Raw genomic sequence first — 21630 nt, 5'->3', positions numbered from 1 at the left:
ATTTATTAAGCACCACTAATTTCCCCTATGTCGTCCTTGCTGTCAGTGCTTGTTTGCATCTCATGATATGACTAATAAATATCGGGCCCCCCGGTTAACCCCCTTTCTTCTCGTTTATTACATAACGAGGGTCTCGAATCCGGCAACATTGATGCCTTCAGGTAGCATATGTGGGTTTATTCACCAGTTTGCTTCACCCAAAAAGATCACGTTCTCGTGACGCCTGCGGCAACGAGGACGTTCCACGTCCGCCGCCAAGGTCAGTGAGTGGTGGCGCTGGCTAACACTCCCAGGATTTTACTAGTACACATAAGTACCCAAGAAAGTTGATGGGGAAACAGCACCACGGTAGCTCAATTGGTAGAGCATCGCACGCGAAATGCGAAGGTTGTGGGTTCGGTTCCCACCTTCGGCAAGTTGTCTTTTCATCCACTATAATTTCTAATAATTTATCGTTTCTTCATTCTATTTATTAGGCACAACTAATTTCCCCTATGTTGTCCTTGGTGTCAGTGCTTTTGGATTCTCATGATATGAATAATAAATAACGGGCCCCTCGGTTAACCCCCTTTCTTCTCGTTTATTACATAACGAGGGTCTCGAATCCGGCAACATTGATGCCTTCAGGTAGCATATGTGGCTTTATTGACCAGTTGCCATCACCCAAAAAGATCACGTTCTCATGACGCCTGCGGCAACGAGGATGTTCCACGTCCGCCGCCAAGGTCTGTGAGTTGTGGCGTTGGCTAACACTCCCAGGGTTTTACTAGTACACATAAATACCTAAAAAAGTTGATGGGGAAACAGCGCCGCGGTAGCTCAATTGTTAGAGCATCGCACGCGATATGCGAAGGTTGGGGGTTCGGTTCCCAACTGCCGGAAGTTGTTTTTTCATCCACTTGAACTTCTATTAATTTATCGTTTCTTTATTCCATTTATTACGCGCAATTAACTTCACCTATGTTGTCCTAGCAATCAGTGCTTGTTGCCTTCTCATGATAGGACTAATAAACATCGGGCCCCTCGGTTAACCCCCTGTCTTCTCGTTTATTACATAAACAGGGTCTCGAATCCGGCAACATTGGTGCCTTCAGGTAGCAAATGTGGGTTTATTGACCAGTTGCCTTCACGGAAAAAGATCACGTTCTCGTGACACCTGCGGCAACGAGGACGTTCCACGTCCGCCGCCAAGGTCTGTGAGTGGTGGCGCTGGCTAACACTCCCAGGGTTTTATAATGTACACATAAATACCCAAGAAAGTTGATGGGGAAACAGCGCCGCGGTAGCTCAATTGGTAGAGCATCGCACGCGAAATGCGAAGGTTGTGGGTTCGGTTCCCACCTGCGGCAAGTTGTTTTTTCATCCGCTTTAATTTCTAATAATTTATCGTTTCTTCATGCCATTTATTAGGCACAAATAATTTCACCTATGTTGTCCTTGCTGTCAGTGCTTGTTGGCTTCTCATGATATGAGTAATAAATATCAGGCCTCTCGGTTAAGCCCCTTTCTTCTCGTTTATTACATAACGAGGGTCTCGAATGCGGAAACACTGATGCCTCCAGGTAGCATATGTGGGTTTATTGAACAGTAGCCTTCAGCCAAAAAGATCACGTTGTCGTGACGCCTGCGGCAACGAGGACGTTCCACATCCGCCGCCAAGGTCAGTGAGTTATGGTGCTGGCTGACACTCCCAGGATTTTACTAGTACACATAAATAGCCAAGAAAGTTGATGGGGAAACAGCACCGCGGTAGCTCAATTGGTAGAGCATCGCACGCGAAATGCGAAGGTTGTGGGTTCGGTTCCCACCTGCGGGAAGTTGTTATTTCATCCACTTTATTTTCTATTAAATTATCGCTTCTTCATTCCATTTATTAAGCACAATTAATTTCACCTATGTTGTCCTTGCTGTCAGTGCTTGTTGGCTTCTCATGATATGACTAATAAATATCGGGCCCCTCGGGTAGCCCCCTTTCTTCTCGTTTATTACATAACGATGGTCTCGAATCCGGCAACATTGATGCCTTCAGGTAGCATATGTGGGTTTATAGACCAGTTGCCTTCACGCAAAAAGATCACGTTCTCGTGACACCTGCGGCAACGAGGACGTTCCACGTCCGCCGACAAAGTCAGTGAGTGGTGGCGCTGGCTAACACTCCAAGGATTTTACTAGTACACATCAATACCCTGGAAAGTTGATGGGGAAACAGCGCCGCGGTAGCTCAATTGGTAGAGCATCACACGCGAAATGCGAAGGTTGGGGGTTCGGTTCCCAACAGCGGGAAGTTGTTTTTTCATCCACTTTAACTTCTATTAATTTATCCTTTCCTCATTCCATTTATTAAGCACCACTAATTTCCCCTATGTTGTCCTTGCTGTCAGTGCTTGTTGGCTTCTCATGATATGACTAATAAATATCGGGCCCCTCGGTTAACCCCCTTTCTTCTCGTTTATTTCATAACGAGGGTCTCGAATCAGGCAACTTTGATGCCTTCAGGTAGCATATGTGGGTTTATTGACCAGTTGCCTTCACGCAAAATGATCACGTTCTCGTGACACCTGCGGCAACGAGGACGTTCCACGTCCGCCGCCAAGGTCTGTGAGTGGTGGCGCTGACTAACACTCCTAGGGTTTTATTATGTACACATAAATACTCAAGAAAGTTGATGGGGAAACAGCGCCGCGGTTGCTCAATTGGTAGAGCATCGCACGCGAAATGCGAAGGTTCTAGGTTTGGTTCCCACCTGCAGCAAGTTGTTTTTTCATCCGCTTTAATTTCTAATAATTTATCGTTTCTTCATTCTATTTATTAAGCACAAATAATTTCACCTATGTCGTCCTTGCTGTCAGTGCTTGTTGGCTTCTCATGACTAATAAATATCGGGCCCCTCGGTTAACCCCCTTTCTTCTCGTTTATTACATAACGAGGGTCTCGAATCCGGCAACATTGATGCCTTCAGGTAGCATATATGGGTTTATTCACCAGTTTCCTTCACCCAAAAACATCACGTTCTCATGACGCCTGTGGCAACGAGGACGTTCCACGTCCGCCGCCAAGGTCAGTGAGTGGTGGCGCTGGCTAACACTCCCAGGATTTTACTAGTACACATAAGTACCCAAGAAAGTAGATGGGGAAACAGCACCGCGGTAGCTCAATTGGTAGAGCATCGCACGCGAAATGCGAAGATTGTGGGTTCGGTTCCCACCTGCGCGAAGTTGTTTTTTCATCCACTTTAATTTCTATTAATTTATCGCTTCTTCATTCCATTTATTAAGCACAATTAATTTCACCTATGTTGTCCTTGCTGTCAGTGCTTGTTGGCTTCTCATGATATGACTAATAAATATCGGGCCCCTCGGTTAACCCCCTTTCTTCTCGTTTATTACATAACGAGGGTCTCGAATCCGGCAACATTGATGCCTTCAGGTAGCATATGTTGGGTTATTGACCAGTTGCCTTCACGCAAAAAGATCACGTTCTCGTGACACCTGCGGCAACGAGGACGTTCCACGTCCGGCGACAAAGTCAGTGAGTGGTGGCGCTGGCTAACACTCCCAGGATTTTACTAGTACACATAAATACCCAAGAAAGTTGATGGGGAAACAGCGCCGCGGTAGCTCAATTGGTAGAGCATCGCACGCGAAATGCGGAGGTTGGGGGTTCGGTTCCCAAGGGCGGGAAGTTGTTTTTTCATCCACTTTAACTTCTATTAATTTATCGTTTCCTCATTCCATTTATTAAGCACCACTAATTTCCCGTATGTTGTCCTTGCTGTCAGTGCTTGTTGGCTTCTCATGATATGACTAATAAATATCGGGCCCCTCGGTTAACCCCCTTTCTTCTCGTTTATTACATAACGAGGGTCTCGAATCAGGCAACATTGATGCCTTCAGGTAGCATATGTGGGTTTATTGACCAGTTGCCTTCACGCAAAAAGATCACGTTCTCGTGACACCTGCGGAAACGAGGACGTTCCACGTCCGCCGCCAAGGTCAGTGAGTTATGGCGCTGGCTAACACTCCCAGGATTTTACTAGTACACATAAATACCCAAGAAAGTTTATGGGGAAACAGCGCCGCGGTAGCTCAATTGGTAGAGCATCGCACGCGAAATGCGAAGGTTGTGTGTTCGGTTCCCACCTGCGCCAGTTGTTTTTTCAACCACTTTAATTTCTATTAACTTATCGTTTCCTCATTCCATTTATTAAGCACCACTAATTTCCCCTATGTCGTCCTTGCTGTCAGTGCTTGTTTGCATCTCATGATATGACTAATAAATATCGGGCCCCCCGGTTAACCCCCTTTCTTCTCGTTTATTACATAACGAGGGTCTCGAATCCGGCAACATTGATGCCTTCAGGTAGCATATGTGGGTTTATTCACCAGTTTGCTTCACCCAAAAAGATCACGTTCTCGTGACGCCTGCGGCAACGAGGACGTTCCACGTCCGCCGCCAAGGTCAGTGAGTGGTGGCGCTGGCTAACACTCCCAGGATTTTACTAGTACACATAAGTACCCAAGAAAGTTGATGGGGAAACAGCACCACGGTAGCTCAATTGGTAGAGCATCGCACGCGAAATGCGAAGGTTGTGGGTTCGGTTCCCACCTTCGGCAAGTTGTCTTTTCATCCACTATAATTTCTAATAATTTATCGTTTCTTCATTCTATTTATTAGGCACAACTAATTTCCCCCTATGTTGTCCTTGGTGTCAGTGCTTTTGGATTCTCATGATATGAATAATAAATAACGGGCCCCTCGGTTAACCCCCTTTCTTCTCGTTTATTACATAACGAGGGTCTCGAATCCGGCAACATTGATGCCTTCAGGTAGCATATGTGGCTTTATTGACCAGTTGCCATCACCCAAAAAGATCACGTTCTCGTGACGCCTGCGGCAACGAGGATGTTCCACGTCCGCCGCCAAGGTCTGTGAGTTGTGGCGTTGGCTAACACTCCCAGGGTTTTACTAGTACACATAAATACCTAAAAAAGTTGATGGGGAAACAGCGCCGCGGTAGCTCAATTGTTAGAGCATCGCACGCGATATGCGAAGGTTGGGGGTTCGGTTCCCAACTGCGGGAAGTTGTTTTTTCATCCACTTGAACTTCTATTAATTTATCGTTTCTTTATTCCATTTATTACGCGCAATTCACTTCACCTATGTTGTCCTAGCAATCAGTGCTTGTTGCCTTCTCATGATAGGACTAATAAATATCGGGCCCCTCGGTTAACCCCCTTTCTTCTCGTTTATTACATAAACAGGGTCTCGAATCCGGCAACATTGGTGCCTTCAGGTAGCAAATGTGGGTTTATTGACCAGTTGCCTTCACGGAAAAAGATCACGTTCTCGTGACACCTGCGGCAACGAGGACGTTCCACGTCCGCCGCCAAGGTCTGTGAGTGGTGGCGCTGGCTAACACTCCCAGGGTTTTATAATGTACACATAAATACCCAAGAAAGTTGATGGGGAAACAGCGCCGCGGTAGCTCAATTGGTAGAGCATCGCACGCGAAATGCGAAGGTTGTGGGTTCGGTTCCCACCTGCGGCAAGTTGTTTTTTCATCCGCTTTAATTTCTAATAATTTATCGTTTCTTCATGTCATTTATTAGGCACAAATAATTTCACCTATGTTGTCCTTGCTGTCAGTGCTTGTTGGCTTCTCATGATATGAGTAATAAATATCAGGCCTCTCGGTTAAGCCCCTTTCTTATCGTTTAATACATAACGAGGGTCTCGAATCCGGCAACATTGATGCCTTCAGGTAGCATATGTGGGTTTATTCACCAGTTTCCTTCACCCAAAAAGATCACGTTCTCTTGACGCCTGCGGCAACGAGGACGTTCCACGTCCGCCGCCAAGGTCAGTGACTGGTGGCGCTGGCTAACACTCTCAGGGTTTTACTAGTACACACAAATACCCTAGAAAGTTGATCGGGAAACAGCGCCGCCGTAGCTCAATTGGTAGAGCATCGCACGCGAAATGCGAAGGTTGTGGGTTCGGTTCCCACCAGCGGCAAGTTGTTTTTTCATCCACTTTAATTTCTATTAATTTATCGTTTCTTCATACCATTTATTCGGCGCAACTAATTTCCCCTATGTTGTCCTTGCTTTCAGTCCTTGTTGGCTTCTCATGATATGACTAATAAATATCGGGCCCCTCGGTTAACCCCCTTTCTTCACGTTTATTACATAACGAGGGTCTCGAATGCGGAAACACTGATGCCTCCAGGTAGCATATGTGGGTTTATTGAACAGTAGCCTTCAGCCAAAAAGATCACGTTGTCGTGACGCCTGCGGCAACGAGGACGTTCCACATCCGCCGCCAAGGTCAGTGAGTTATGGTGCTGGCTGACACTCCCAGGATTTTACTAGTACACATAAATAGCCAAGAAAGTTGATGGGGAAACAGCACCGCGGTAGCTCAATTGGTAGAGCATCGCACGCGAAATGCGAAGGTTGTGGGTTCGGTTCCCACCTGCGGGAAGTTGTTATTTCATCCACTTTATTTTCTATTAAATTATCGCTTCTTCATTCCATTTATTAAGCACAATTAATTTCAACTATGTTGTCCTTGCTGTCAGTGCTTGTTGGCTTCTCATGATATGACTAATAAATATCGGGCCCCTCGGGTAGCCCCCTTTCTTCTCGTTTATTACATAACGATGGTCTCGAATCCGGCAACATTGATGCCTTCAGGTAGCATATGTGGGTTTATTGACCAGTTGCCTTCACGCAAAAAGATCACGTTCTCGTGACACCTGCGGCAACGAGGACGTTCCACGTCCGCCGACAAAGTCAGTGAGTGGTGGCGCTGGCTAACACTCCAAGGATTTTACTAGTACACATCAATACCCTAGAAAGTTGATGGGGAAACAGCGCCGCGGTAGCTCAATTGGTAGAGCATCACACGCGAAATGCGAAGGTTGGGGGTTCGGTTCCCAACGGCGGGAAGTTGTTTTTTCATCCACTTTAACTTCTATTAATTTATCCTTTCCTCATTCCATTTATTAAGCACCACTAATTTCCCCTATGTTGTCCTTGCTGTCAGTGCTTGTTGGCTTCTCATGATATGACTAATAAATATCGGGCCCCTCGGTTAACCCCCTTTCTTCTCGTTTATTTCATAACGAGGGTCTCGAATCAGGCAACTTTGATGCCTTCAGGTAGCATATGTGGGTTTATTGACCAGTTGCCTTCACGCAAAATGATCACGTTCTCGTGACACCTGCGGCAACGAGGACGTTCCACGTCCGCCGCCAAGGTCTGTGAGTGGTGGCGCTGACTAACACTCCTAGGGTTTTATTATGTACACATAAATACTCAAGAAAGTTGATGGGGAAACAGCGCCGCGGTTGCTCAATTGGTAGAGCATCGCACGCGAAATGCGAAGGTTGTGGGTTCGGTTCCCACCAGCAGCAGGTTGTTTTTTCATCCGCTTTAATTTCTAATAATTTATCGTTTCTTCATTCTATTTATTAAGTACAAATAATTTCACCTATGTCGTCCTTGGTGTCAGTGCTTGTTGGCTTCTCATGATATGACTAATAAATAACGGGCCCGTCGGTTAACGCCTTTCTTCTCGTTTATTACATAAGGAGGGTCTCGAATCCGGCAACATTGATGCCTTCAGGTAGCATATGTGGGTTTATTGACCAGTTGCCTTCACCCAAAAAGATCACGTTCTCGTGACGCATGCGGCAACGAGGACGTTCCACGTCCGCCGCCAACGTCTGTGAGTGGTGGCGCTGGCTAACACTCTCAGAGTTTTAATAGTACACATAAATACCCTAGAAAGTTGATGGGGAAACAGCGCCGCGGTAGCTCAATTGGTAGAGCATCGCACGCGAAATGCGAAGGTTGTGGGTTCGATTCCCACCTGCAGGAAGTTGTTTTTTCATCCACTTTAATTTCTATTAATTTATCGTTTCTTCATTCCATTAGTAAGCACAATTAATTTCACCTATTTTGTCCTTGCTGTCAGTGCCTGTTGGCTTCTCATGATATGACTAATTAATATCGGGCCCCTCGGTTAACCCCCTTTCTTCTATTTATTACATAACGAGGGTCTCGAATCCGGCAACATTGATGCCTTCAGGTAGCATATGTGGGTTTATTGACCAGTTGCCTTCACGCAAAAAGATCGCGTTCTCGTAACACCTGCGGCAACGAGGACGTTCCACGTCCGCCGACAAAGTCAGTGAGTGGTGGCGCTGGCTATCACTCCCAGGATTTTACTAGTACACATAAATACCCAAGAAAGTTGATGGGGAAACAGCGCCGCGGTAGCTCAATTGGTAGAGCATCGCACGCGAAATGCGAAGGTTGCGGGTTCGGTTCCCAACTGCAGCAAGTTGTTTTTTTATTCGCTTTAATTTCTAATAATTTATCGTTTCTTCATGCCATTTATTAGGCACAATTATTTCACCTATGTGGTCTTTGCTGTCAGTGCTTGTTGGCTTCTCATGATATGACTAATAAATATCGGGCCCCTCGGTTAACCCCCTTTCTTCTCGTTTATTACAAAACGAGGGTCTCGAATCCGGCAACATTGATGCCTTCATGTAGCATATATGGGTTTATTCACCAGTTTCCTTCACCCAAAAAGATCCAGTTCTCATGACGCCTGTATCAACGAGGACGTTCCACGTCCGCCGCCAAGGTCAGTGAGTGGTGGCGTTGGCTAACACTCCCAGGATTTTACTAGTACACATATGTACCCAAGAAAGTAGATGGGGAAACAGCGCCGCGGTAGCTCAATTGGTAGAGCATCGCACGCGAAATGCGAAGGTTGTGGGTTCGGTTCCCACCTGCAGGAAGTTGTTTTTTCATCCACTTTAATTTCTTTTAATTTATCGGTTCTTCATTCCATTAATAAGCACAACTAATTTCACCTATGTTGTCCTTGCTGTCAGTGCTTGTTGGCTTCTCATGATATGACTAATAAATATCGGGCCCCTCGGTTAACCCCCTTTCTTCTCGTTTATTACAAAACGAGGGTCTCGAATCCGGCAACATTGATGCCTTCAGGTAGCATATATGGGTTTATTAGTTTCCTTCACCCAAAAAGATCCAGTTCTCATGACGCCTGCGGCAACGAGGACGTTCCGCGTCCGCCTACAAAGTCAGTGAGTGGTGGCGCTGGCTAACACTCCCAGGATTTTACTAGTACACATAAATACCCAAGAAAGTTGATGGGGAAACAGCGCCGCGGTAGCTCAATTGGTAGAGCATCGCCCGCGAAATGCGAAGGTTGTAGGTTCGGTTGCCACCTGCAGCAAGTTGTTTTTTCATCCGCCTTCATTTCTAATAATTTATCGTTTCTTCATTCTATTTATTAAGCACAATTAATTTCACCTATGTCGTCCTTGCGGTCAGTGCTTGTTGGCTTCTCATGATATGACTAATAAATATCGGGCCCCTCGGTTAACCCGCTTTCTTCTCATTTATTACATAACGAGGGTGTCGAATCCGGCAACATTGATGCCTTCAGGTAGTATATGTGGGTTTATTGACCAGTTGCCTTCACGCAAAAAGATCACGTTCTCGTGACACCTGCGGCAACGAGGACGTTCCACGTCCGGCGACAAAGTCAGTGAGTGGTGGCGCTGGCTAACACTCCCAGGATTTTACTAGTACACATAAATACCCAAGAAAGTTGATGGGGAAACAGCGCCGCGGTAGCTCAATTGGTAGAGCATCGCACGCGAAATGCGAAGGTTGTGGGTTCGGTTCCCACCTGCCGGAAGTTGTTTTTTCATCCACTTTAATTTCTTTTAATTTATCGGTTCTTCATTCCATTAATAAGCACAACTAATTTCACCTATGTTGTCCTTGCTGTCAGTGCTTGTTGGCTTCTCATGATATGACTAATAAATATCGGGCCCCTCGGTTAACCAACTTTCTTCTCATTTATTACAAAACGAGGGTCTCGAATCCGGCAACATTCATGCCTTCAGGTAGCATATATGGGTTTATTCACCAGTTTCCTTCACCCAAAAAGATCCAGTTCTCATGACGCCTGTGGCAACGAGGACGTTCCACGTCCGCCGCCAAGGTCTGTGAGTGGTGGCGTTGGCTAACACTCCCAGGGTTTTACTAGTACACATAAATACCTAAGAAAGTTGATGGTGAAACAGCGCCGCGGTAGCCTATTTGGTAGAGCATCGCACGCGAAATGCGAAGGTTGGGGGTTCGGTTCCCAACTGCGGGAAGTTGTTTTTTCATCCGCTTGAACTTCTATCAATTTATCGTTTCTTCATTCCATTTATTAAGCACAACTAATTTCCCCTATGTTGTCCTTGCTGTCAGTGCTTGTTGGCTTCTCATGATATGACTAATTAATATGGGGCCCTTCGGTTAACCCCCTTTCTTCACTTTATTACATAACGAGGGTCTCGAATCCGGCAACATTGATGCCTTCAGGTAGCATATGTGTGTTTATTGACCAGTTGCCCTCACGCAAAAAGATCACGTTCTCGTGACACCTGCGGCAACGAGGACGTTCCACGTCCGCCGACGAAGTCAGTGAGTGGTGGCGCTGGCTAACACTCCCAGGATTTTACTAGTACACATCAATACCCTAGAATGTTGATGGGGAAACAGCGCCGCGGTAGCTCAATTGGTAGAGCATCGCACGCGAAATGCGAAGGTTGGGGGTTCGGTTCCCAACGGCGGGAAGTTGTTTTTTCATCCACTTTAACTTCTATTAATTTATCGTTTCCTCATTCCATTTATTAAGCACCACTAATTTCCCCTATGTTGTCCTTGCTGTCAGTGCTTGTTGGCTTCTCATGATATGACTAATAAATATCGGGCCCCTCGGTTAACCCCCTTTCTTCTCGTTTATTACATAACGAGGGTCTCGAATCCGGCAACATTGATGCCTTCAGGTAGCATATGTGGGTTTATTGACCAGTTGCCTTCACGCAAAAAGATCACGTTCTCGTGACACCTGCGGCAACGAGGACGTTCCACGTCCGGCGACAAAGTCAGTGAGTGGTGGCGCTGGCTAACACTCCCAGGATTTTACTAGTACACATAAATACCCAAGAAAGTTGATGGGGAAACAGCGCCGCGGTAGCTCAATTGGTAGAGCATCGCACGCGAAATGGGAAGGTTGGGGGTTCGGTTCTCAACGGCGGGAAGTTGTTTTTTCATCCACTTTAACTTCTATTAATTTATCGTTTCTTCATTCCATTTATTAAGCACAATTTTTTTAACCAATATTGTCCTTGCTGTCAGTGCTTGTGGGCTTCTCATGATATGCCTAATAAATAACGGGCCCGTCGGTTAACCCCTTTCTTCTCGTTTATTACATAAGGAGGGTCTCGAATCCGGCAACATTGATGCCTTCAGGTAGCATATGTGGGTTTATTGACCAGTTGCCTTCACCCAAAAAGATCACGTTCTCGTGACGCATGCGGCAACGAGGATGTTCCACGTCCGCCGCCAACGTCTGTGAGTGGTGGCGCTGGCTAACACTCTCAGAGATTTAATAGTACACATAAATACCCTAGAAAGTTGATGGGGAAACAGCGCCGCGGTAGCTCAATTGGTAGAGCATCGCACGCGAAATGCGAAGGTTGTGGGTTCGATTCCCACCTGCAGGAAGTTGTTTTTTCATCCACTTTAATTTCTATTAATTTATCGTTTCTTCATTCCATTAGTAAGCACAATTAATTTCACCTATTTTGTCCTTGCTGTCAGTGCTTGTTGGCTTCTCATGATATGACTAATAAATATTGGGCCCCTCGGTTAACCACCTTTCTTCTCGTTTATTACATAACGAGGGTCTCGAATCCGGCAACATTGATGCCTTCAGGTAGCATATATGGGTTTATTCACCAGTTTCCTTCACCCAAAAACATCACGTTCTCATGACGCCTGTGGCAACGAGGACGTTCCACGTCCGCCGCCAAGGTCAGTGAGTGGGGGCGCTGGCTAACACTCCCAGGATTTTACTAGTACACATAAGTACCCAAGAAAGTAGATGGGGAAACAGCACCGCGGTAGCTCAATTGGTAGAGCATCGCACGCGAAATGCGAAGGTTGTGGGTTCGGTTCCCACCTGCGGGAAGTTGGTTTTTCATCCACTTTAACTTCTATTAATTTATCGTTTCTTCATTCCATTTATTAAGCACAATTAATTTCACCTATGTTGTCCTTGCTGTCAGTGCTTGTTGGCTTCTCATGATATGACTTATAAATATCAGGCCCCTCGGTTAACCCCATTTCTTCTCGTTTATTACATAACCAGGGTCTCGAATCCGGCAACATTGATGCCTTCAGGTAGCATAAGTGGATTTATTGACCAGTTGCCTTCACGCAAAAAGATCACGTTCTCGTGACACCTGCGGCAAAGAGGACGTTCCACGTCCGCCGCCAAGGTCAGTGAGTGGGGGCGCTGGCTAACACTCCCAGGATTTTACTAGTACACATAAATACCCAAGAAAGTTGATGGGGAAACAGCGCCGCGGTAGCTCAATTGGTAGCGCATTGCACGCGAAATGCGAAGGTTGTAGGTTCGGTTGCCACCTGCAGCAAGTTGTTTTTTCATCCGCCTTCATTTCTAATAATTTATCGTTTCTTCATTCTATTTATTAAGCACAATTAATTTCACCTATGTCGTCCTTGCTGTCAGTGCTTGTTGGCTTCTCATGATATGACTAATAAATATCGGGCCCCTCGGTTAACCCGCTTTCTTCTCGTTTATTACATAACGAGGGTGTCGAATCCGGCAACATTGATGCCTTCAGGTAGTATATGGGGGTTTATTGACCAGTTGCCCTCACGCAAAAAGATCACGTTTTCGTGACACCTGCGGCAACGAGGACATTCCACGTCCGGCGACAAAGTCAGTGAGTGGTGGCGCTGGCTAACACTCCAAGGATTTTACTAGTACACATATGTACCCAAGAAAGTAGATGGGGAAACAGCGCCGCGGTAGCTCAATTGGTAGAGCATCGCACGCGAAATGCGAAGGTTGTGGGTTCGGTTCCCACCTGCAGGAAGTTGTTTTTTCATCCACTTTAATTTCTTTTAATTTATCGGTTCTTCATTCCATTAATAAGCACAACTAATTTCACCTATGTTGTCCTTGCTGTCAGTGCTTGTTGGCTTCTCATGATATGACTAATAAATATCGGGCCCCTCGGTTAACCCCCTTTCTTCTCGTTTATTACAAAACGAGGGTCTCGAATCCGGCAACATTGATGCCTTCAGGTAGCATATATGGGTTTATTAGTTTCCTTCACCCAAAAAGATCCAGTTCTCATGACGCCTGCGGCAACGAGGACGTTCCGCGTCCGCCGACAAAGTCAGTGAGTGGTGGCGCTGGCTAACACTCCCAGGATTTTACTAGTACACATAAATACCCAAGAAAGTTGATGGGGAAACAGCGCCGCGGTAGCTCAATTGGTAGAGCATCGCCCGCGAAATGCGAAGGTTGTAGGTTCGGTTGCCACCTGCAGCAAGTTGTTTTTTCATCCGCCTTCATTTCTAATAATTTATCGTTTCTTCATTCTATTTATTAAGCACAATTAATTTCACCTATGTCGTCCTTGCGGTCAGTGCTTGTTGGCTTCTCATGATATGACTAATAAATATCGGGCCCCTCGGTTAACCCGCTTTCTTCTTATTGATTACATAACGAGGGTGTCGAATCCGGCAACATGGATGCCTTCAGGTAGTATATGTGGGTTTATTGACCAGTTGCCTTCACGCGAAAAGATCACGTTCTCGTGACACCTGCGGCAACGAGGACGTTCCACGTCCGGCGACAAAGTCAGTGAGTGGTGGCGCTGGCTAACACTCCCAGGATTTTACTAGTACACATAAATACCCAAGAAAGTTGATGGGGAAACAGCGCCGCGGTAGCTCAATTGGTAGAGCATCGCACGCGAAATGCGAAGGTTGTGGGTTCGGTTCCCACCTGCAGGAAGTTGTTTTTTCATCCACTTTAATTTCTATTAATTTATCGTTTATTCATTCCATTATTAAGCACAACTAATTTCACCTATGTTGTCCTTGCTGTCAGTGCTTGTTGGCTTCTCATGATATGACTAATTAATATCGGGCCCCTCGGTTAACCCCCTTTCTTCTCTTTATTACATAACGAGGGTCTCGAATCCGGCAACATTGATGCCTTCAGGTAGCATATGTGGGTTTATTGACCAGTTGCCTTCACGCAAAAAGATCGCGTTCTCGTAACACCTGCGGCAACGAGGACGTTCCACGTCCGCCGACAAAGTCAGTGAGTTGTGGCGCTGGCTATCACTCCCAGGATTTTACTAGTACACATAAATACCCAATAAAGTTGATGGGGAAACAGCGCCGCGGTAGCTGAATTGGTAGAGCATCGCACGCGAAATGCGAAGGTTGCGGGTTCGGTTCCCAACTGCAGCAAGTTGTTTTTTCATCCGCTTTAATTTCTAATATTTTTTCGTTTCTTCATGCCATTTATTAGGCACAATTATTTCACCTATGTGGTCTTTGCTGTCAGTGCTTGTTGGCTTCTCATGATATGACTAATAAATATCGGGCCCCTCGGTTAACCCCCTTTCTTCTCGTTTATTACAAAACGAGGGTCTCGAATCCGGCAACATTCATGCCTTCAGGTAGCATATATGGGTTTATTCACCAGTTTCCTTCACCCAAAAAGATCCTGTTCTCATGACGCCTGTGGCAACGAGGACGTTCCACGTCCGCCGCCAAGGTCAGTGAGTGGTGGCGTTGGCTAACAGTCCCAGGATTTTACTAGTACACATATGTACCCAAGAAAGTAGATGGGGAAACAGCGCCGCGGTAGCTCAATTGGTAGAGCATCGCACGCGAAATGCGAAGGTTGTGGGTTCGGTTCCCACCTGCCGGAAGTTGTTTTTTCATCCACTTTAATTTCTTTTAATTTATCGGTTCTTCATTCCATTAATAAGCACAACTAATTTCACCTATGTTGTCCTTGCTGTCAGTGCTTGTTGGCTTCTCATGATATGACTAATAAATATCGGGCCCCTCGGTTGACCCCCTTTCTTCTCGTTTATTACAAAACGAGGGTCTCGAATCCGGCAACATTGATGCCTTCAGGTAGCATATATGGGTTTATTCACCAGTTTCCTTCACGCAAAAAGATCGCGTTCTCGTGACGCCTGCGGCAACGAGGACGTTCCACGTCCGCCGCCAAGGTCTGTGAGTGGTGGCGTTGGCTAACACTCCCAGGGTTTTACTAGTACACATAAATACCTAAGAAAGTTGATGGTGAAACAGCGCCGCGGTAGCCTATTTGGTAGAGAATCGCACGCGAAATGCGAAGGTTGGGGGTTCGGTTCCCAACTGCGGGAAGTTGTTTTTTCATCCGCTTGAACTTCTATCAATTTATCGTTTCTTCATTCCATTTATTAAGCACAACTAATTTCCCCTATGTTGTCCTTGCTGTCAGTGCTTGTTGGCTTCTCATGATATGACTAATTAATATGGGGCCCTTCGGTTAACCCCCTTTCTTCACTTTATTACATAACGAGGGTCTCGAATCCGGCAACATTGATGCCTTCAGGTAGCATATGTGTGTTTATTGACCAGTTGCCCTCACGCAAAAAGATCACGTTCTCGTAACACCTGCGGCAACGAGGACGTTCCACGTCCGCCGACAAAGTCAGTGAGTAGTGGCGCTGGCTAACACTCCCAGGATTTTACTAGTACACATAAATACCCAAGAAAGTTGATGGGGAAACAGCGCCGCGGTAGCTCAATTGGTAGACCATCTCACGCGAAATGCGAAGGTTGCGGGTTCGGTTCGAACCTGCGGGAAGTTGTTTTTTCATCCGCTTTAATTTCTAATAATTTATCGTTTCTTCATGCCATTTATTAGGCACAATTATTTCACCTATGTGGTCTTTGCTGTCAGTGCTTGTTGGCTTCTCATGATATGACTAATAAATATCGGGCACCTCGGTTAACCCCCTTTCTTCTCGTTTATTACATAACCAGGGTCTCGAATCCGGCAACATTGATGCCTTCAGGTAGCATATGTGGGCTTATTCACCAGTTTCCTTCACGCAAAAAGATCACGTTCTCGTGACACCTGCGGCAACGAGGACGTTCCATGTCCGCCGACAAAGTCAGTGAGTGGTGTAGCTGGCTAACACTCCCAGGATTTTACTAGTACACATAAATACCCAAGAAAGTTGACGGGGAAACAGCGCCGCGGTAACTCAATTGGTAGAGCATCGCACGCGAAATGCGAAGGTTGGGGGTTCGGTTCCCAACGGCGGGAAGTTGTTTTTTCATCCGCTTTACCTTCTATTATTTTTTCGTTTCTTCTTTCCATTTATTAAGCACAATTAATTTCACCTATGTTGTCCTTGCTCTCAGTGCTTGTAGGCTTCTCATGATATGACTAATAAATATCAGGCCCCTAGGCTAACCCCCTTTCTTCTCGTTTATTACATAACCAGGGTCTCGAATCCGGCAACATTGATGCCTTCAGGTAGCATATGTGGGTTTATTGACCAGTTGCCTTCACGCAAAAAGATCACGTTCTCGTGACACCTGCGGTAACGAGGACGTTCCCCGTCCGCCGCCAAGGTCTGTGAGTGTTGGCGCTGACTAACACTCCTAGGATTTTATAATGTACACATAAATACTCAAGAAAGCTGATGGGGAAACAGTGCCGTGGTAGCTCAATTGGTAGAGTATCGCAAGCGAAATGCGAAGGTTGTAGGTTCGGTTCCCACCTGCGGCAAGTTGTTTTTTCATCCGCTTTTATTTCTAATAATTTATCGTTTCTTCATTCTATTTCTTAGGCACAACTAATTTCCCCTATGTTGTCCTTGGTGTCAGTGCTTGTTGGTTTCTCATGATATGACTAATAAATAACGGGCCCCTCAGTTAACCCCCTTTCTTCTCGTTTATTACATAACGAGGGTCTCGAATCCGGCACCATTGATGCCTTCAGGTAGCATATGTGGGTTTATTGACCAGTTGCCTTCACCCAAAAAGATCACAATCTCGTGACGCCTGCGGCAACTAGGATGTTCCACGTCCGCCGCCAAGGTCTGTGAGTGGTGGCGTTGGCTAACACTCCCAGGGTTTTACTAGTACACATAAATACCTAAGAAAGTTGATGGTGAAACAGCGCCGCGGTAGCCTATTTGGTAGAGCATCGCACGCGAAATGCGAAGGTTGGGGGTTCGGTTCCCAACTGCGGGAAGTTGTTTTTTCATCCGCTTGAACTTCTATCAATTTATCGTTTCTTCATTCCATTTATTAAGCACAACTAATTTCCCCTATGTTGTCCTTGCTGTCAGTGCTTGTTGGCTTCTCATGATATGACTAATTAATATGGGGCCCTTCGGTTAACCCCCTTTCTTCTCTTTATTACATAACGAGGGTCTCAAATCCGGCAACATTGATGCCTTCAGGTAGCATATGTGGGTTTATTGACCAGTTGCCTTCACCCAAAAAGATCACGTTCTCGTGACGCCTGCGGCAACGAGGACGTTCCACGTCCGCCGACAAAGTCAGTGAGTGGTGGCGCTGGCTAACACCCCAGGATTTTACTAGTACACATAAATACCCAAGAAAGTTGATGGGGAAACAGCGCCGCGGTAGCTCAATTGGTAGAGCATCGCACGCGAAATGCGAAGGTTGCGGGTTCGGTTCCCACGTGCAGCAAGTTGTTTTTTCATCCGCTTTAATTTCTAATAATTTATCGTCTCTTCATGCCATTTATTAGGCACAATTATTTCACGTATGTGGTAATTGCTGTCAGTGCTTGTTGGCTTCTCATGATATGACTAATAAATATCGGGCCCCTCGGTTAACCTCCTTTCTTCTCGTTTATTACATAACGAGGGTCTAAAATCCGGCAACATTGATGCCTTCAGGTAGCATATGTGGGTTTATTGACCAGTTGCCTTCACCGAAAAAGATCACTTTCTCGTGACACCTGCGGCAACGACGACGTTCCACGTCCGCCGCCAAGGTCAGTGAGTGGTGGCGCTGGCTAACACTCCCAGGAGTTTAATAGTACACATAAATACTCAAGAAAGCTGATGGGGAAACAGCGCCGCGGTAGCTCAATTGGTAGAGCATCGCACGCGAAATGCGAAGGTTGTAGGTTCGGTTCCCACTTGCGGCAATTTGTTTTTTCATCCGCTTTAATTTCTAATAATTTATCGTTTCGTCATTCTATTTATTAGGCACAACTAATTTCCCCTATGTTGTCCTTGGTGTCAGTGCTTGTTGGTTTCTCATGATATGACTAATAAATAACGGGCCCCTCGGTTAACCCCCTTTCTTCTCGTTTATTAGAAAACGAGGGTCTCGAATCCGGCAACATTGATGCCTTCAGGTAGCATATATGGGTTTATTCACCAGTTTCCTTCACCCAAAAAGATCCAGTTCTCATGACGCCTGTGGCAACGAGGACGTTCCACGTCCGCCGCCAAGGTCAGTGAGTGGTGGCGTTGGCTAACACTCCCAGGATTTTACTAGTATACATAAGTACCCAACAAAGTAGATGGGGAAACAGCACCACGGTAGCTCAATTGGTAGAGCATCGCACGCGAAATGCGAAGGTTGTGGGTTCGGTTCCCACCTGCGGGAAGTTGTTTTTTCATCCATTTTAATTTCTAATAATTTATCGTTTCTTCATTCTATTTATTAGGCACAACTAATTTCCCCTATGTTGTCCTTGGTGTCAGTGCTTGTTGGAGTCTCATGATATGACTAATAAATAACGGGCCCCTCGGTTAACCCCCTTTCTTCTCGTTTATTACATAATGAGGGTCTCGAATCCGGCAACATTGATGCCTTCAGGTAGCATATGTGGGTTTATTGACCAGTTGCCTTCACGCAAAAAGATCACGTTCTCGTGACACCTGCGGCAACGAGGACGTTCCACGTACGCCGCCAACGTCAGTGAGTGGTGACGCTGGCTAACACTACCAGGATTTTGCTAGTACACATAAATACCCAAGAAAGTTGATGGGGAAAGAGCGCCGCGGTAGCTCAATTGGTAGAGCATCGCACGCGAAATGCGAAGGTTGTGGGTTCGGTTCCCACCTGCGGGAAGTTGTTTTTTCATCCACTTTAAATTCTATTAATTTATCGTTTCTTCATTCCATTTATTAAGCACAAATAATTTCACCTATGTTGTCCTTGCTGTCAGTGCTTGTTGGCTTCTAATGATACGACTAATAGATATCGGGCCCCTAGGTTAACCCTCTTTCTTCTCGTTTATTACATAACGAGGGTCTCGAATCCGGCAACATTGATGCCTTCAGGTAGCATATGTGGGTTTATTGACCAGTTGCCTTCACCCAAAAAGATCACGTTCTCGTGACGCCTGCGGCAACGAGGACGTTCCACGTCCGCCGACAAAGTCAGTGAGTGGTGGCGCTGGCTAACACTCCCAGGATTTTACTAGTACACATAAATACCCAAGAAAGTTGATGGGGAAACAGCGCCGCGGTAGTTCAATTGGTAGAGCATCGCACGCGAAATGCGAAGGTTGCGGGTTCGGTTCCCACGTGCAGCAAGTTGTTTTTTCATCCGCTTTACCTTCTATTATTTTTTCGTTTCTTCTTTCCATTTATTAAGCACAATTACTTTCTCCTATGTTGTCCTTGCTGTCAGTGCTTGTTGGCTTCCCATGATATGACTAATAAATATCAGGCCCCTCGGCTAACCCCCTTTCTTCTCGTTTATTACATAACCAGGGTCTCGAATCCGGCAACATTGATGCCTTCAGGTAGCATATGTGGGTTTATTGACCAGTTGCCTTCACGCAAAAAGATCACGTTCTCGTGACACCTGCGGCAACGAGGACGTTCCACGTCCGCCGCCAAGGTCTGTGAGTGTTGGCGCTGACTAACACTCCCAGGATTTTATAATGTACACATAAATACTCAAGAAAGCTGATGAGGAAACAGCGCCGCGGTAGCTCAATTGGTAGAGTATCGCACGCGAAATGCGAAAGTTGTAGGTTCGGTTCCCACCTGCGGCAAGTTGTTTTTTCATCCGCTTTTATTTCTAATAATTTATCGTTTCTTCATTCTATTTATTAGGCACAACTAATTTTTCTATGGTGTCCTTGGTGTCAGTGCTTGTTGGTTTCTCATGATATGACTAATAAATAACGGGCCCCTCGGTTAACCCCCTTTCTTCTCGTTTATTACATAACGAGGGTCTCGAATCCGGCAACATTGATGCCTTCAGGTAGCATATGTGGGTTTATTGACCAGTTGCCTTCACGCAAAAAGATCACGTTCTCGTGACACCTGCGGCAACGAGGACGTTCCACGTCCACCGCCAAGGTCTGTGAGTGGTGGCGTTGGCTAACACTCCCAGGGTTTTACTAGTACACATAAATACCTAAGAAAGTTGATGGTGAAAGAGCGCCGTGGTAGCCTAATTGGTAGAGCATCGCACGCGAAATGCGAAGGTTGGGGGTTCGGTTCCCAACGGCGGGAAGTTGTTTTTTCATCCACTTTACCTTCTATTATTTTTTCGTTTCTTCTTTCCATTTATTAAGCACAATAAATTTCACCTATGTTGTCCTTGCTGTCAGTGCTTGTTGGCTTCTCATGATATGACTATAAATATCGGGCCCCTCGGTTAACCCCCTTTCTTCTCGTTTATTACATAACGAGGGTCTCGAATCCGGCAACATTGATGCCTTCAGGTAGCATATGTGGGTTTATTGACCAGTTGCCTTCACGCAAAAAGATCACGTTCTCGTGACACCTGCGGCAACGAGGACGTTCCACGTCCGCCGCCAGCGTCCGTGAGTGGTGGCGCTAGCTAACACTACCAGGATTTTACTAGTACACATAAATACCCAAGAAAGTTGATGGGGAAACAGCGCCGCAGTAGCTCAATTGGTAGAGCATCGCACACGAAATGCGAAGGTTGTGGGTTCGGTTCCCACCTTCGGCAAGTTGTTTTTTCATCCACTTTAATTTCTAATAATTTATCGTTTCTTCAATCTATTTATTAGGCACAACTTATTTCCCCTATGTTGTCCTTGGTGTCAGTGCTTGTTGGAGTCTCATGATATGACTAATAAATAACGGGCCCCTCGGTTAACCCCGTTTCTTCTCGTTTATTACATAACGAGGGTCTCGAATCCGGCAACATTGATGCCTTTAGGTATCATATGTGGGTTTATTGACCAGTTGCCTTCACCCAAAAAGATCACTTTCAAGTGACACTTGCGGCAACGACGACGTTCCACGTCCGCCGCCAAGGTCAGTGAGTGGTGGCGCTGGCTAACACTCCCAGGATTTTACTAGTACACATAAATACCCAAGAAAGTTGATGGGGAAACAGCGCCGCAGTAGCTCAATTGGTAGAGCATCGCACACGAAATGCGAAGGTTGTGGGTTCGGTTCCCACCTTCGGCAAGTTGTTTTTTCATCCACTTTAATTTCTAATAATTTATCGTTTCTTCAATCTATTTATTAGGCACAACTTATTTCCCCTATGTTGTCCTTGGTGTCAGTGCTTGTTGGAGTCTCATGATATGACTAATAAATAACGGGCCCCTCGGTTAACCCCCTTTCTTCTCGTTTATTAGAAAACGAGGGTCTCGAATCCGGCAACATTGATGCCTTCAGGTAGCATATATGGGTTT

At 45.9% G+C, this 21630-nt stretch overlaps 2 non-coding genes across 2 annotated transcripts; both read left to right on the top strand.

Annotated features, from left to right (window-relative positions):
- The first annotated feature begins 1276 nt into the window (after positions 1-1276).
- TRNAS-CGA (transfer RNA serine (anticodon CGA)) lies at positions 1277-1349 on the top strand. The gene has a single exon. It is a non-coding gene; the product is annotated as a tRNA-Ser (tRNA).
- A 4126-nt stretch (positions 1350-5475) lies between these two features.
- Positions 5476-5548, top strand: TRNAS-CGA (transfer RNA serine (anticodon CGA)). Its single transcript has one exon. It is a non-coding gene; the product is annotated as a tRNA-Ser (tRNA).
- Positions 5549-21630: the final 16082 nt, after the last annotated feature.

This window comes from Dermacentor variabilis, chromosome 9 (assembly GCF_050947875.1).
Source record: "Dermacentor variabilis isolate Ectoservices chromosome 9, ASM5094787v1, whole genome shotgun sequence".
In the NCBI taxonomy this organism is placed as follows: Eukaryota; Metazoa; Arthropoda; class Arachnida; order Ixodida; family Ixodidae; genus Dermacentor; species Dermacentor variabilis.
The sequence above is the reverse complement of the archived record's forward strand: the minus strand, read 5'-3'. Positions and strand labels throughout refer to the sequence as shown.